Source organism: Sebastes umbrosus, chromosome 18 (genome assembly GCF_015220745.1).
Source record: "Sebastes umbrosus isolate fSebUmb1 chromosome 18, fSebUmb1.pri, whole genome shotgun sequence".
Lineage (NCBI taxonomy): Eukaryota > Metazoa > Chordata > Actinopteri > Perciformes > Sebastidae > Sebastes > Sebastes umbrosus.
In genome coordinates, this window is record NC_051286.1 from 13,247,786 (window position 1) to 13,263,070 (window position 15,285).

Consider the following 15,285-nt stretch of genomic DNA (forward strand, 5'->3'; position numbering starts at 1 on the left):
CCCAAAGCTCTGTATTACAGTATGTCTTTGAGTATAATGCAAACAGAAGACAGGACTTTTTCAAGTTGGTGGTTCACTAAGAATGAAATATTTCTCTCTCTCTCTAAGACCTCTGACGCAGGAGAAACAAATGACACATTATGCTGGTGGGCCGACCTCTTAAAATAGCCACAGTTTAGCTCCGGGTAAGACCACTCACCTGATTCAAAAGTTCTTAAATTCCCATTTTCAATCTCCACATTATACAGTTAAGCCAGCGGGGAATGTGGATTGTTAGATGTGTAAGAATTTACCAGGAAAAAACAAAAGAAACACAAAAACTCTATTTTTGAGAATTTGATTTTCTGCCCAGAAAAGGTTTAGAGACAGTGTTTTGTTTTTAGTCATACTGTACAAAGTGTTATGCAATGTTGCACTCAGTGTGTGTAATCAAAATCTCTACTTTAAACAAAGCTTGGCTCTAAAGCACTGTTTCACTTTGTGATGTTACTTTGTGTGTTCTTGTTCAGTAGTGCACATAATTAATTACTTGTATATGGTTTGGTGTCAGCTCTTCATCAGCACCAGCTGACACAAGCCATGACTGGCTGTTAGGACGTGTCCGTCACTTGTCAAGAGGCAGGTCAGTGACCTTTGACCTCTGTCGTCATCAGTGGGTCAACTGTCCATTTGACAGGGCTATGTATTCCCACAGTATCTCTACAGTGGTTATTTACAGTCTTAGTGGCCCTGGTTGCCAAAATCTATGTCCTTAATCAATCCTCTTGATTGTCTTTGCCCTACTATGATTGTTTTTTACAGATTAGAAACCCCTCACGTTATTGGAACCTATAGATCTAGGAGGACAAACTAATATCCTTCATACTGCGTTAGGAGGATGAATTATCTGCTAGATACTGTATATACTATGTATACAGTATCTATACCATATTTACAATCTTTTTCAGAAAACAGAGGGGAATAAACCATTTCACAGTTGTAAATGTTCCAAATGTGTCCCAGTTTATTTTCTTTTGGCAGTGTGAATGACATACGATGACAGGAAGTAAACATGGACACGAGCTGTTGTTTAGCAATGCAACTGTGTTGAAACAGTCTGTACCAACAAGCCAAAGCAACTACTCTGGGGCCCTAAAGACTCCGGGTTTACAGTGTGGACATTAGTTTGTTGTAATTTAATGAATTGTTGAATACTGTATGCACCACCAAGTTACATTATATACTAAAGTGACAGAGACCTTTAGGCAGCACCTGGATTATTACCTCATTTAAGGCCCCAGTTTGTAGAGAGGCACTAGTTAAAAGTTTAGTTTAAAGGCCTTTATTGTTTCTAGGGCTGCAACTAACGATTATTTTCATTGTTGATTAATCTGTTGATTATTTTTCTTGGTTAATCAATTAGTTGTTTGTTCTATAAAATGTCAGAAATGGTGAAAAATGTTAATCAGTGTTTCCCAAAAGCCCAAGATGACGTCCTCAAATGTTTTGTTTTGTGCACAACTCAAAGATATTCAGTTTACTGTCATAGAGGAGGAAAGAAACTAGAAAATATTCACATTTAAGAAGCTGGAATTACTCAAATTGATTAATTGATTATCAAAATAGTTGGCGATTAATTTAATAGTTGACAGCTAATTGTTTAATTGTTGTAGCTCTAATTGTTTCAATATATACTGTGATTACATGGCGCATTTTACTAAATAAAAGTGTGCGTATTAGTTGGTAACCATGGTTGACACAGCCATTTAGCATTGAAGCATTATATGGGCTAAACATTTATAAAACGGTTTATAACATACTATATGCAGTTTATTAATGTACAGTATTTGTCAACAATTCTAACTTCACTTATAGTTCCTAGATATAAAGACGTATTTTTATCATTACAACTGTGTTTTTCCTGTGTTGTCATTCATTATTTGTTTGTACACAGGCCTATACACAACGAGTACACGACACACGAGTTTTAGTTGTTGATAAATACATTAATAAACAGTTACAACAACATTATAGAGTGTTACAAACCATTTATTAATGTTTATATGCTGCTTATAAATGCTAAATAGGGGGAAAGTGTTTCCGTTACCACAAAGTAATTACTGATCACCCACTAAAGGATCAATAAGGGCCCACATCTCATTTCTGCCCAGGGGCCCCTCTAGTGGGTTAATCCAGCCTGGTTGCAGCATGTCATGATGTACTGTATGTGTATTATTAAGGAACATATAAGTCACTCCTACATCAGCTGTTCTAATCATTGAGACAGCAGATCAGGTCTGACAGGATCACACAGTCATGGTGGGACACAGCTGGGATTATCCAACATGCATGGGCACAGATGTACTGTACAGCTTAAACTGAGCCTGAAGAATGTCTGGGACAGTGTGTTTAACTTCTTAATTTCTTAATTGCTTCAGTGCAGCGTTAAAGTTCCTGATCACAGCTTCTTATATTTTAAAGTGGCTATAATTACTGTTTTATATTAACAATGGGACACACAGATAATTATTGACTGACTCTGGGGCTCCCCTCAGCTCTACAGAGCTTCATAGTGACTTTAAACTCATTGTTTTGGTTTTACGGCCCACAACTTTTCTGTTTTGGTTCACTCTCGTCAGCGCAAAAGCTCCAAAGAACTACTGTACACCAGCACCAAACGGCTGACAGAGACAGCTAGTGACTAACTGGTGAACATAGTGGAGCATTTAGTAGATAAAGAACTAGATATTTCTCTCAGGAGTTGGTGGAGACCAAAAATGGAGCAAAAAGAGAGTAGATATTGGACTTACATTCACAAATATGACTCTAAATCCGTGTGTTACTCCGTAGCTGCTGGACGTATAAATAAGCAACTGTTTGCTTACGCGCTCACCATATCAACCTTAAAGTGTATATGGTCAGTGTTGTGTTCGTAACTTGTTCCCGCTGCACCAAAGTGGCCAAAAATCAGTTATTGCAGGTTTAATTAAACAAAAGTGACACCACTTTAAAAACACATAATGGAAAGTGTCCTCATTTTTTGAGTTATTATGTTACAGATTTCCCAATACTATTAGCAAATCAAAACTGAAGGCAACACTGATGTCTTATCAGGTTACATAACTAAGTATACCACACTTTGTATTTACAGTCCATCAATATGTTGACTTAACAACCCTCAGCGAATGGAAGGAGGCAGCTGAGATTAACCATGACTCAACGACTATCTGACCAGCTTCACAGGTCACAGGGTTCTCCTGCACAAACCCACGAGACCACATCAAAACTTGTTAGCCAAGAGCAGAGATTAAAGCTTTAATTATGTTCACGGGCCGACTCTCAAAGATGCTCCTCAGAGACTCTCTACTGAGTGTAGCTTTAATGAACCGTTGGTATCTGAACAGTGACGTACAGAATGAAAATTACTGTCTGCGTTTGAGGTGTGCATGCTCATTTTCTTAAAGAGTTTGATTTGTGAGCACTGTAGAATGTTTTGTATGTAATTTCAGGTTTTAAATCTACAAAATCTATAATAAGATGAGGCAAGAAAGCTCAGACTGAGTACAAGTAGATCATTATTGGGAGAAAGCTTGTTTCAACAGGAGACATTGATCTGCAATTATAGATTGCCCTTAAACACGTTTGAACAAGGAATTATTAAAGGTTGAACTCTTCAATTACAAGCCAAAGAATCACTATGCTTTTCCCCTTTTAACTGTACTCCCTGCTCAAACCCTCATTGTTAAAAAAAACAACTGCTTTTTTATTTAGTTTTAAATGGTTCTGGGTGAATTTTTCTTTTCTTGCCAACAATGGCCCTGCCTGTCGTTCGAGAGAGAATCGTCAATGACCAGCTCATTAAACTTCAGCTTTCTGTCGGAAAAGGGACCGAGGGAAACAGAATGTGAGAGTAAAAGTCTTTGCCAGAAAAGGTCAAAGGTCAGAGACAGAAACGATGGGGGTGAGGTGGTGGAAAAGTAGATCATCTTGGGGGGTCTTGAAGCTGTAGAACAGGTAATCTGAGTGTCGGACACCTGTGAATTTGAAATGCTGAGTCATTAGTGCAGCTTTAGCACAGGAACTAGGAAAGTACGTGCTCTTTCATGTTGAGCTTTGAAGTAACTTTGGATATATTTCCATCGGTCCCTCAGGCAATCGTGCATAAGAGTTGTATGTCTTTTATTTATACATCTGTGGACAAACTTTTCAGGTATTTGTCAGGAGCTCAGCTCCAGTATTATACTTGGAAGGGGACATTTTTAAAAAAGATTTACTTGCAATTGGCTCCTTAAGTCCGTTCACAACAAGGGCATTTTCAGTCACACCTCATCAGTCCTGCACAGCAGGCCTAAAATAGATCGGATGTGTCTTGGCATTCACACCTCCGTGTGTTTGGTAACAAGCTGCCAGGTAACATCACGCATCCACTCAGCTGCTGTTCCCTCTGTCAGACTGTAGATTAGCATAACGCACACTTAATCACATACTGTACTTACAGTAGCCAATATCATTTAATGTTTCTAGGTTATATGCATGTATCTGCTAATATGTTTGTTTCGTGTGTGTGTGTGCATGACGGCACGGACGGGGACAGAAAAAAATAATGAGCTCCTGAACACAAGAGGTGTTTTAATGAGCTTAAGGTAGGGAACGCATTTAAATCAAGGCTAAGCTTTTCCGCTGTTTAAGAAGAGCCATTTAAAGGGAAGAGGAATGAGCCGTGTCACCGCGGACACGCACACCAACAGACAAATCCACCAGGCTGAAAAAGGGAATTGTGCTTTATCATGCCAGATCATGTGTGCACAAGTGTGTTTATGTTTGTGTGTGGATAAAGGGAGTAATAATAATGTTGAATGAAAATACATTTTAATTTCTGTGTCTTGACAAGAGTAATAACAGGTACTTTCACTTGAATTAAAATGACTCAAGTAGAAGTAAGATATTTTGAAATCTACTAATCAAGATACTTGGGGGCAGCAGAAACAAGTTGTGAACATAACATTGACATATCATCATCTTTTAAGACCCTGCCACACCAAGCCGTCGTTTTTGCGGCTATTTCAGCATGTCGAATCTTTGCGGTGTGTTCGAGTGCAACTTTTTGGCCAAGACAAAGGCGATGTGATGTGTGCTGGTCCGCCTTCGTCGCCGCTAGTTCTTTGACATCGGGTTGGTGTGTCTAGGCCGTTAAGTTGGTATGGTAAACTTGTTGGCAAACAGCTGCTTATTCACACGTTTCACAGTTACAGAGCAACATTATCATTCATTTTGAGTTGTGTTTGTGTTCACCTGGTTAATGTAAGTCCAATATCCACTATCTTAGCTCTGTTTTTGGTCTCTACCAACTCCTGAGAGAAGTCTCTGGCTCTTTAGCAGCTAGCTGCTCCACTATGTTCACCAGCTGGTCACTAACTGTGTCTGTCTGCTGTTTGGTGTACGGCGGGTTTATCTGCGCTTTTACACTGAAACCCAGCTGCCTGCTGTGGCTGAAAATGAGCTATGAGAGTGATGAGAGTAAACCGAAACTGAAAAGTTCTATATTAAAATGCTCCTTAAAGTCGAGAGCAGCTGCAGATTCAGGTGATAATTCTCTATAGATTCAGGCATGCGACCCATTTCACATTGTCATTTTCTTTTCACATTGTCATTTGATTCTTTGTTATTACAAAAATATTCATTATAGCTGCTTTAAAGTAAAGAAGTATCTTTTTGAAGACCTTTCTGTAACATTACTTTGTTTCATATGGCCACACACTGTAGCATCCTGACTGTAAATATTACAGTATCGACACCTCATTGTTCCTTTACAAGAAAACTTTCTCATAGATTACTGTACCTATGATGTAACCTTATGTTGCTTCTATATATATGTCCTCCTTGTCTGCAATGTTGTTTTATATGTATAAATGTTCCTACTTTGCCAGGGACAACAGATGAAAAATAGCCTTTTGGCTAATTCTTGCATTTTTTATACCATGTGTATTTTTTAATTTGCACTGTCGCCTCTCAAATAAACTAAACTAAACTAAAAATGTGGTTCAGGGCAAATTTAAATGAATTCACCATTCATCAAAAATTCATCATCAGTACTGTCGACCACTCTTTCGTCATTTTTGCCCTGTTATATGTAGATGAATACAATACCCCGTCAAACTATGACTTGGAAATAAGATTAAGTAATGAAGAGCATGAGAAAGCTGCAAACATGAGAGGAATTGTTATAAGTTACTTAATGCCATGATGATCTACTCTGTCTCTGAAATGCTGTAAACAGACATATTATATGACCCTTAAGAAAATTCCCCTCTATAAGGAGGTCAAAGGTCAAGATCTGCAACAGAAGAGCCAGCCCCGGAGCTGATAGGGGTTCAGTGTCTTGCTCGAGGACACTTCACCGAGGATACTTGCCAACATTGGCGCTTGTACTTGCAACTCCACTGCCATTAAGAAAGTGCTCACTGACACATGGGCACAATGCTTGTTTTTCTATGTTAACAGCGTGGCCTGCAGCTGCTCTGTCACCCTTTAACTTTGGCCGCTGTGCAGCTATGTGTAATGAACTTATTGTCTTTTTTTTTTACTTGTAAAGACTTTGCACAACCTACCCGCTGAAGACAGTGTCAGGGGTTGAAATGCATTTCTTCTTTATTGTTTTCTGATTCACCTGAGGCAACAGAGGTGCAGCTGTACATCCTACAGAGATATATCAGGCTTCTCTTGGTATTTGCTCTCATTTGATACAGGTATAATACTGTAAGATCAGAATCTAAGAGACATAACACCGACAACTCCTCTAGGGACTCATACACTGCATGAAAAAATATGGACATACACACACACAGGCAGTATTGAGCCTTTAAATGTTTAAAAGACCTTGTGGATATGTCCCTCACTCGTTCTCATCCATCTCTTTGGTAGCAAAGACATTCAGCTCTTTGTTGTTGGCCGTAAGAGACGGTAACAAGAGCCTCCTGAGGAGAAGCCACTGAAACAGACACACAATGGACCTCTGTGTGTGTGTGTGTGTGTGTGTGTGTGTGTGTGAACTTGGAGAGAGTGCTGCAGAGTAAGAAATTGTGTCCGTCTGTCCCTGACTCCTGACTCCTCTCCACCCTGAGGCCGGGGAACCTGAGAGAAAGCCCAGACGAACAGATGCACAAAAGGCTTCTGACAACCACAGTGATGTTTGTAATGTTCCCAACTAGTGGTCGAACCCGTGTTAATCACTGTATATAGGTGTTGGGAGCTCCCGGTATATTTCCACACATTTTCTCTGTAAAGCTAAACTCTAAGCTCCCAGAGTTAAATCCAGAGTGGCACAACTGTAACCCAGACTGGCTCCTACTGGGATAGATTTGGGCCTGTTTCCAAAGCAGCTTAGATCTATAACTGGGTCAGACCTCTGAGTCTTAGCCTTGAGCATGACTAGCTATCAGCTAACTAACAACACCGGAGGTGACTGTCTGACGGGCAGATCAACTTGTTGAGAGAGGGTGAATCAGCAAGAAACTACTGATTGATTTCCAAGTGTAGAGTGACAAACCACAAACCTCACAAGTGTGACAAATTAAAAAACCTGTTTCTGTATCACTGGATCTCTTAGAGCAATGTTGAGGCATAAAGTTCCCCAAAACGTGCATCAAAACAGTGTTTAAGTGATCATTCACACACTAAGCTGGTTTGAAGTGGAGTTTTAGATTAATAAAATATCATGCTGGTTCCGAAAATATTTAATTCACTTATCACATGCCAAAGCTTGTGAAGGGGTCAGTCGGTTCATTTCCATCAGTCACATATACTCTACATTACGTTCATTTGCACACCCTGATGGATAATGGAGAATAAAGCTCACAGATTTGTGGCCTCAGTGAGAGAATGGCTGAAAATCTATGCTGACATCTAGAGCACGAAGGAAGTATTCGTCTTTTGTCTTCACAGTGTTTGTCCTCAGAAAGTCACAGGAGACACCAGTTGTTTACAATCTTTTTTTTTTTTATTGTTGCGTACATTACAGTGATTAAATAATGAAAAATAATGCAATTTCAAAAGTGCTTGGTTACACATTTGTAATGCTTCACGTCACTAACGCAAATCTAAAGAACAGAGGTGTGAATGTGTTGAGACAAACTAAGAAATGAAATGCATCATTAAAAATGTATCTGAGTTTAACTCATTACACAACTAACATGAAATACACAACTGCAAAATATACAATACCTGTATACTGTATATATACAACACCTATGCAAATCATTTGTATAACGAATAATGTGAAAACACAGCTATGTCTTTTGTGAGATCAAATTTACTTGAAATTAATTCACAGCACAAACTCAAACACAAACTGATTAGGATAAATAAACACAATTTTAAGGTACAGTAGATTTCAATACCAACTCAGATATGATTATTGAGACATCTTATGTCTTTGTACCATGATGACGAAATTAACTGTCAACAAACCTAACAAACAAGCGAAACAAGCAAAACTGGCTGTGCAGCAACAACGATAAAAACACTACTACGACAATATCACAAATCTATTTGAATTCCAGTGTTCAATTAGAATCACAATCACAAGCTTAAATGACATAAATAACACACACTTCTTGTTTTGTCGCACTCTAACGTGTCTCCAATTCAGGGTTAGTGACCCCTCTCTCACATGTAAGTATAAGCTGGTCTAAAAAAGACACGTATCGTCGTGAGAGGATCTGTGAGGGATCACTGTATCACTGTACACACCTTCTGACCTGTTAACATGCTAATCTTTTCTTATTTACATAACCTCTCTTTTGTTAAACACACAATCATCTTTACAATCACATTAAAACGTCGGTGGTACATTCATATGCCGTCAAAGTTTTCCATTACAAAGCATTGTGCACAAGAGATATACAGCCCAAAAAAAAGTCTACCTACGTTAAGAGACCGTTGCGGTCATTCATCTACATTCATGTTGTCTGACAGTGGTGTGCAACTGGGAGACATCCGGGTGGATTCACATGCTTGTTCAGGTGGTATCCAGGGTGGCTGTCCTGGTTCCTCTGCCTGACAACAACATTGTCAATCCAGCTAGATGTCTCCCAGTCCAGCTCACAACACAGGCTGGTAGCACCCAATGTCATGTTCTACTAATCTTATTCAGCATCAAAGTGATATGATTATATACAAGATATGTACACAAAAAAAAAGTGCAAAAGTAGCATTGTTCACACATCACATGGTCACACAGTTCTTATGTTTCTGTTTTTATTTTCTCTGTGCATTTTTAGGAGTTGAGCCAAACAGATTGAGAACATTTCCTCACTTATTCCTTTGGTATTTTGTCAGGAGAGAGACCAAAACTCATACTGTCAACTCCAGAATCAAGAGTGAAATCAGACTTAAATAAATAATGCCTCGATTCTCTGAGCTGAAGCTGCTTCTGATGTATCCAAACAGAGCAGACATGTCTAGACGTCACAACACTGGCTGTCCTCTGAGAGAGGAGGGACCTGGGAGCTCTCTGCGTGTTACATCATGGAAATTGCCAAAATGCCAGAGGAAAAAAGTAATGGTGATTAAAAGACTGTGGGATTTTGGAAGAGATTCAGCGCTTTAAACACCATTGATGTGTTTGAAAATAATAATTTAAAGGGTAAATTCTGACTGAATACTCCCACGATAAGGCACGGGACACGGGGAGGGATTGTGGTTCAAGTATAATGTCAACCAGGGTCATCAGAAACATCAAAAGCTGCCTTTCTGTTCCACTGCATATATTACTCACAAGAAAAATAAACTGCACTTTGCTTAAAAGGATGGGTAGGAGGATTTCTTTCTACTTTTTACTGCCTTAAGGCAACAACCTTTTCATCTCAAACACAACAAAATCCCAATGAAATCCAGAACAAGGATGACACTGAACTTGAACCACACAGAGGGGATTATTAGTAATGATGCACAGGAAATAAAAACAGAAACATAAAACCTGGTAGCATCACTTCCCTCAGTCTTGTTGGTCTTTCCATGTTGCTGTTAAAGGAATAGTTTGACATTTTGGGAAATACGCGTATTTGCTTTCTTGATAAGATTGATAAATAAGGCTCCAATTTGCTGTTTTACCAGGCATTAACCGCAACAACTAACTTCCTGGAGTCCCTGCTGGTTGCCTCGAAGCCAAGAAGCTGTCCGCATAAGCATATTTCCCAAAATGTCGAACTTTAACTTTAAGCAAAAGATGTGTTTTTGTGCATGTGTATGTCCCCGTCCTCCATCCGTCTCATCTAAAGAGGTGACTCGCTGGCTTGTAGTTCAGTGTGAGTTGGCGGGAGCTGTAGCCAGACATGCCGATCCCCATGAAACCCAGCAGGATGGCCATGCGTGGCATCAGAGGGCCCTCCCGGCTCTGCAGCACAGTCTGGGCTGCCTGAGTCTGAAAGAGAGAGCAGGGGTCACCACCGATGTAGCCACGACAACCACCTCCACCTCCACCGGGCACGATCATCGCCAGGGACGATGACGACCAAGGCAGCGTGCCAGCAGCAACGTTCCTCCTGGCTCTGGCTGCAGTAGAGTCCTTAAAGAGGTGACCCTGGTCAGACACCTGCTTCATCCCAGCGAGGGTCTTACCATACGGAAAGAGTCGCGCTAGAGTCTCCATTTTCAGTACATATTCAACCTCATACAGTCATCATTGCCCGTGGCTGCAGGTTTGGAGACATCTCAGAAATTTGAGCCAATCCAAGACATGTCCTAAAGTCAGATATAAATTCAGTTATTTTCTTAGCTCATCACTGTTACGTTAGTCGCTGTCCAGTGAAAACCGTGGGTCTCCAAATTTGGTGATTTTGAATTTTTCAGATAAACTTTAAGGATTACGTGTTCTTTAAAGGATAAATAAACATAAAATAATCTGAAAATGCATTGTTACAAAGCTGAAAATATGGATGTTTTTCATAGCTCATGAAAAGTTGCCATTTTTGAGCTACGCAACCTTCCCATGAGTGCAACAGAATGGTATCTTCTCAGTCATAAAAGTGCACAACAGGTACAAATTACCTACTTCATCAACGAGTGAGAATAATCTAACTCTAACTCTGAAGAGCTGAGACACAGATAATGAGGTTTGACACTGTCCATTTTTAAAACAAGCCACACATTAGTTTCCTAAATACAGTTGCAGATCTCTGAAATACCCAGCACAGTGATTGGGAACATGGATCTCATGCTATTCCTCTGGAGATCCAATTAGAGGGCATTTACTTGACCCCGGGGAGCTAAGGCATCTCTGATTCAAATCCATTCAAAGACAGGCAGCTGTAATCCTCTATTCTAAATCTCTCTCTCTCACACACACACACAAATAAATGGGCACTTTGTGTACAATGATGAGTCAGTGGCATCAATTTAAAATTAGCTTTGAAGTGATAATTCAATACAAATCTCATTTCTGTTTATGTTGACCTTTTCTTCAGGTATGAATAAGACGTTTTAATCTATTTAATGCATACCAAAGGCAGCGTCGAGGTACATTTTGAGTTTGTTTTGCTACAATGCAACACCAACTCCTTACTGAAGCAGTGTAGACGGGAAATGTGCAGGGCCGAGGCTCTAGAGCTCAACAGTTGTTTGCTTTTACAGGCTCTAGAGGAATTTGCTCCACTGTTGCGCCACTGCAGATGTCCCTCGATGTCCAAGACTAATCATTAATCTATCTAAAGAAGACAAATCGCCCTGAAGCATCTTACGCACCTGGAGGAATCTTATATATCCAGGGGTCAGTCGAGGGATGCGAAAAAACATTGTTGTTTTCTCCAGCGCTTCACAGCTGAGACCACAAGAGACCCCTCTGCAACCAGCCCTCAGGACTATCTGCTAGGCAACTTTATCACGTGAAGCCCTCTGTGTGTCTCTCCGGCCTCGGTCGTTTCCTCCAGGCCGAGTGTGGAAGCAGCAGCGGCAGCAGCTCTCCCCTGTGTCCACAAAAACACTCCTCACTCCCTTACTCAGATACACACCTCTACTGCACTGTGATGATCTCCCTTGAGGCATACCAGTCCCTATAGGTAGTATATAAAGCCTTCATTGCGTAAGCTGATCACATGGTGTTGGACTGTTTGTGTGTGTCTTCGTGTGCATGTGCATTTGTGTCAGAGGAGGATTAGCAGAGCAACTGGTGTTGGATTAATATACCTGTGAGAGATGTTCTAAGTCCATTGGCCACCAATTATGTAGGGAAGAAGCACACAACCCCATCAACGGATGACAAAGCAACGCCGCAATGACGTCAGCCGGGATCACTGAGAACTAGTTTAACAATTAGGTACAAGTATAATGCAAATCGCTTTGCAACAAAGGATGCTGGCACGGGTGTTTAGAGATATAACCAAAGTACTATTCTGTCTACATATATAAGCCATATTTTTACAATATAACCAATCCATTAATTTTCTATTCCTCCTCAGGATCTTGGCTGCAGCCTATCCCAGCATGCATTGCATAAAAAACATCCCAACAGTATATCACTTTGTTTAGGCTAACACATTTACTCACATTCACATCTACGGACATTTTAGAGCCCCCAAATTACCTGACTTTTCTGTATTATTTTTATTAATATTCAGTATTGTATTCATCTTTTGATTAGCCAGATGACTTTCATAGATACGTATATAGATTTTTTTTATATATTCATCTCTTTTTCAATGTCTATTCTTAAAGATGCATCAGAAACAACAAGCAGTTCATTTAAAAAACTATTTACACAAAATTGAAAAAAAAAATCACTTTCTGAAGTGTTGAAGCAAAATTAATAGGCATATGCTTTATTGGGCTGGCCTTGACAAAAAAATTTTTTAGTCGACTAACATTCATGCAATTGTGTTGACCAATCGATTAAATCTATCGATTTAATCTGTGAAATCTGAGTTTCTCCTCAAAGAATCACAAAAAAACACCACTTTAAATCTTGTGTTTACCAGATATGTGCTCACACGTTTCTTGTAAATAAGTCATTCAACATGAAAAAAAGCATAAAAAACAACTAAAAGAAATCTTAGTCGACTATGACTTAAACCCCCGATTAGTCAACTAATAAACTGGGGGCAGCCCTAGTGTTTGTCAACACAATTTGTGTTACAATGAAAAAGACATAGCAAAAATGTGTAGATGAAGCCATCTGCAGTGTTCTGAAGAAGTCAGATCTGCCTTCTAACATAATTACATTATTTTTGTTCAGTATTCTGAAATGTGTCAAAGAATTACTGTCTTGAGTGAGAACTTGAGCTTGAGTGCTTCCTCTAGTCATGTCTTTGGTGTCACGAAAACCGGTTTATTCTAAGAGGGATTTCACAGACTCATTAATGAAGGCATGCGATGCACTGACTGAGGTTCGCTTCAAGCTGCATCACGAAAGGAAGAGCGTTTACTTGAAACTTAATAACCCTACAGGATCTACTGTACCTGGCTCAGTGCTCACATTTTGAAAATACACTGAAAAGATAATTCTTTTAGCCTGTGGGAGAAAAATGATATTACAGTCTGGAGCCAAAGAGGTAACGCTGTCATGTTAGTCGGTGCCTTTCTTTCTCACGGGAGAGCAGAGAGGGATATTTTCATAAACCATAGCAACGCACCACTGGAAATAGCCTAATAATTGTTTTTAAAGACAGCTCAGGATCCCTTAGTTCACATGCCAAGAACAGATTAGCCCAATGTAACAGACATGCAAGACTGATTAAAGGAAAATCCAATCACTTAATCACACACACACACAAAACAACAATGCAATTAAAGTTTTATGTAAATGAGTTCCAGCTAATGTTCTTCTTTAAGGCACAAGAAAACCAATGTCTGAATTCACAAAACCATGAAGTTACCATTTTTGTACTTATCCAGGCCTGTTGAACTGTGATGACAGGCAGGTTTAATCTTAGTTTTCATTAAGGTTGTCATTATTTTTTCAACTTTTTTGGGGACTGCAGAGTTGGAAAAAAAAGAAACAAAGATTTCACAATTAAATCTTCCTTTATTTTCTTCTTTTGCTGATTAAAACATATTCACCCAGAGAATAAACCTGTGAGAAACCAGCTGCAGTGGCCACCCTATTGTTATCTGTGTAACATCACATCATTTTTGAAGTCAATGTAAAGTCACTTGTGTGTGACAGTGTCATATCATCAAGATGAACGATGAAGTTACTTCGCTTTCACATAATCCAAATATAACAAAAAGTAATCAAAGCAGGGGTCACCCAATGAAATTAAATGAATAGAATAAATGAAAGAAAGAAAATAATGACAACAAAAACACTCAGAATTAAGAATATAGATTTACAAGTTCCATTAAGTAAAGCTGAGGCTAAGCCATTCATCAAGACATATGCACAAACAGTATGGCAGGAATACTGGGATGATCAGGAAACTGGAAGGCATCTGTACATTATAGAAAAACATGGAGCAGGGAGAAAGGTGGGCTGGAAGGGAAGAAAATGTCATCACTCGACTTAGAATCGGACATACAGGTCTTAACCATACATTATATAGAAGAGGCAAGCACCCAACTGGGAAATGCACATATTGTAATTAACCAGAAACTGTTGAACATGTACTGATAAACTGCAGGAATTACAGTATCCAGAGGAATCACCTTTTACAGTCACTAAGGAAGGCAAAACATCAGGACTTTTCATTGTCAGGTCTATTGGGGAATACAGTAGATAACATATACTGTGAAATTATTCAGTTTTTAAGAGAAACTGATTTAGTTAAACGAATCTAGAGTTTTCCTCATTATTATTATTATTATTTATTATTTTATTTTATTTTATTGTCAGGTCTTTTGGGGAATACAGCAGATAACATATACTGTGAAATTATTAACTTTTTAAGAGAAACTGATTTAGTTAAAAGAATCTATAGTCTTCCTCATTATTATTATTATTATTATTATTATTATTATTTATTATTTCATTTTATTTTATTTCATTTTATTTTGTTTCATTGTCAGGTCTATTGGGGAATACAGTAGATAACATATACTGTGAAATTATTCAGTTTTTAAGAGAAACTGATTTAGTTAAACAAATCTATAGTCTTCCTCATTATTATTATTATTATTATTATTATTTATTATTTGATTTGATTTGATTTGATTTCATTTCATTGTCAGGTCTATCGGGGAATACAGCAGATAATATATACTGTGAAATTATTCAGGTTTTAAGAGAAACTGATTTAGTTAAACAAATCTAGAGTCTTCCTCATTATTATTATTATTATTACTATTATTATTTTATTTATATATTTTATTTCATTTTAT